The sequence below is a fragment of the Cimex lectularius genome, unplaced genomic scaffold (assembly GCF_000648675.2).
Source record: "Cimex lectularius strain Harlan isolate CLEC.00 unplaced genomic scaffold, Clec_2.1 scaffold308, whole genome shotgun sequence".
In the NCBI taxonomy this organism is placed as follows: domain Eukaryota; kingdom Metazoa; phylum Arthropoda; class Insecta; order Hemiptera; family Cimicidae; genus Cimex; species Cimex lectularius.
In genome coordinates this window covers 169536-173299 of record NW_019392998.1, presented here as the reverse complement: position 1 = coordinate 173299, position 3764 = coordinate 169536, and positions in this window count along the sequence as shown.

Here is a 3764-nt window from a genome sequence, read left to right as displayed (position 1 = left end):
ACTGGAAAATGCATTTATTGACTTTATCAATTCTAAAAATTCTGAATTCTACTCAGACGGAATTAATAAGTTACCAACACGTTGGGAGAAATGTATTGAGAGTATGGGAAATTATTTTGATTAAAGAACATTGCTTTAAAGTAACTAGTTTCTTTTTTTTTGTTTAATACCAAAATCCTGCATTATTTTCCGGACAACCCAATATATATATGTATATATATAATATATAATATATTGCTATGAATTTCGGTTTTTGTAACTTGTGATATACCTAGTATCATTAAAAACATTCCTACATATTTTTTATTAACCTAGATATGATAGAAAGTTGAATAAAATATATATAATATTGATATAATTGTTCAACCAAGAAAGAAACTACGTAATTATTTAAAGTGTTTTTTTTTTTGCTTCCGGTCTACGAAGGTAGGAACCCTTGTATTCAGGCAGGAAGTCGAAAATCAAATCCAAAATCAAAATTCCCACTCACATTAAAATTTCATACCTTTCTGACCAAATGTTGTTCCATCTCTGTCTGTCTGTAATCAATTCCTTGAAACCGGCAAAACTCCGTTCAAACCAATTTTTGTGATTTTCAGAGACCGTGTTTGTCCCCGTTAATTTCATCGCAATCGGCTCAACAGTAATTGCCTTCCCGTACGCAAACGCACACTCGCGTACATAGGTAAACCTCTGAAATTTATCGGATTCTTATGCAATTTTCTGGCATTGTGCGAGATGATCTAGATGATCTCCTATGTATTTTATTCCAAAAAGATTAACATTTGCACATGCGCATTCATAAAATGTGAGAAAGCTATACTGCCTCTTGTCAGGCATTTTTTTTCCTCGGCTCACATTGACCATTGGCAAGAATGCCCAAACACTTGTCCAACACTTTTCGATTTTGTATCATCCAAAAACACAGTCTTTATAATTATCGATTCTACGCCCGTAGCCTTCAATTTTAAGACAGTGTTTGCAGGGGTAATGGGTCAGAAAGGTATACCGGGTGGGGTGCTACAACTTAGCATCTTGCTTCGGAAACCCAAGAGACATGTACTTTTCTTATAGTTTATTAATGGGTTTTATTCCAGGCTTCACGGGCTCAAAGGACAAAATGTAGACAAAAGTATGGAGTTAAATTGTGACTTGGGCTCTGCCCCATTTCAGCTTTCAACTCCAAAGAAAACGCCTGTTCAAAACCAAAAATTATTGAATAGATATTTCGTTACCATAGTAAATAATTAAGTTTTTAGGGAATCTGTTTAACTTAAATTTCGAACACTTCAAATAGCAGGACATTAACTGTGAACTTTGTCATGGAATGGAGCCGGAGGATTTGTTACATTTCTTAGAAACCTGCCCTGTAAGGACCAACCACTGTCTGCTGTAAGGAATATTTTGGTAGAGATCTGTCTAGTAATGTTTCGTTAGCATGAATTAATGACAAGAATTGGACTGTGTAGTCAAATTCTGCAAAAACGCTATTATCTTAAAGACAGGGGCACTTGAGTGGAAGCGAATTCTTTTTGCAGAACTGGTGGACAAACAAATAGTTCATTCAGTAAATTTTGTTTGTTTATTATTTATATTTCTAAATTGTCTAAATTATAATTTACATACATTTTCTAAAAGAATTAGGTTGAGTTTATTAACACGTTATACTGTTAAAAGGTGGAAGGTGAATAAGTCTCGTTTTTGCTTTTTTCTATAATCCCTCATTTAATTCATTTTTCAAGGCATTTCTTAAAAAACATTTTTATGAAACAAACTATGTATAATTTTATATTTTTGTTTATATATACACCCAGTACGATATCCGTATCGTTATTTCCTACGAGGCCGATGAGAATATTGAACATTCTTCTTTAAGAGAACGCCGTATCACAATAGGCCTTCTTTATGTTTCCCCACGGCTTCCCGGTTGTTATCGCCCGTCCGCCCCCAAGGATGGCCCGAAAGATAACCGAAGTTCAAGATCACAGCATAGGCTGTCGTGCCCAGGCGGAAATTTGAGATATACGCAAGTCGTTACAGGCTCCTAAACTAGAATGTTCTTGCCGTTTCAATCCCATGGATTTGTACGATAAAGCAAACATTGAAATTACAGACCGATATGGCTATTGGCGAATGTTGTCAACAAATCTCTGACAAATATTTTGGTTCGTTTCCGAATATAACAGGATCGAGAATAATTGATATAATAAAGTGTGTGTGTGTACATATATATAGTCTTTTTCATTCTATAAATTCTGTCTTTCTCTCTTGCTTTCTCTTTCTTTTATTCTTTTCCTTATTTTCTCACTCTCTGTCACTCCTTTTCCTTTTTTTTCTCTGTTTTCCCTTCCTGTATTTTTCCCATTCTCTCACTTTCACTCTCTTTCCACTTTTACCTTTATTTCTTTTTTCTTTGTCACACTAGTTTTCTCTCACATTACATTTTTCATCCTCTTTCTATTTCTCTCTCTCTTTCTCTCTCGCTCTCTCTCACTCTCTCTATCTATCTATCTATCAATATGACACCATTTATTTTACTATCTATTTCTATCTCCTTCATTCATACTGTCTATTTCTTTTCATCCTCATTCTCACCCGATCTCCATTTATCTGGCTTTGATTTTCTTACTATCTTTCTGTCTATCTCACATTCTTTGTACTACATTCTATTACTCACATTTTAATTTTCTTCCTCCATTGTTACAATTTCTCTCTCTCTCTCTCTCTCTCTCTCTCTCTCTCTCTCTCTCTCTCTCTCTCTTACTCTTTCCTATTTTCAATCCTTTTTTTCCAAATATAATTCCCAAATTCCTTGTCTCTCCAACTTTACATACCCCTACATATATATCACTATTTTAAACTCACGTTCTCATGGTCCCCTTTTAATTTCTGCACTCATTCTCTCTATATTTCTCCCTTTTCCCCTCTCACTCTCTCTCTCTCACTCCCTCTCTCTCTCTCTCTCTCTCTCTCTGCCTTTAGTTCTTTCCCTTTAATTTTCAGTAACTGTCTGTCTTTCTTCGTCTATCTTAGTCTGTCTTTTTTTTCTACAGCTCTCAGTCTCTCTCTGACTCTCTCTCTCTCTCTCCTTCTGTTTCCCTTTTTTTTCCCTAATTTTATTTTTTTGTTACCGCTCTTTTATACTCTTACTAACATTATCTTTTTCCTTTCATCATTATTTCATTCTCACAATTTATTTTCCAACCTAGCTCTACGTGTCTCTTTTTTTTAACCCTCCATTATTTTCATGTTATATTTTTTCTATCATCCATTTTTTTAGTTAACATTTTTATCTTGTGTTCTCTCTAACTTTTTCTTTATGTTTTCCTTCTTTTTCCTATTTTTCTACACTCTCTCTCTCTCTCTCTCTCTCTCTCTCTCTCTTTCTAGCTTTCAACCGTGATAATTTCTCATTTATATACAATACTCTTTTCTTTTGTGCGTGCTTTACCAAATTTGTAAGATTAAAAAGTCCAAAACCATGCAGACAGGATATGTATACAAAAATCAATAAATTACAGTAAACATCATCATTTAGAATATGCATACTGTATTGATGGGTTAATCGTAGACGTTTACGAGAAACTGAGTCCTACCATAGAATGCCCGGTTCTGGACGCCTAGGGTAACAGAATCACAGGATGACCATTTTTTTGACTTTGAGAATTTTGCGAACCCGACACCTTACTGTTGTTCAAGCGATTCATCGGCTCAAGGAAGTTCGAGATGTCTAAATTTCTGAAAGCAATGCTCGAAGAAGATTA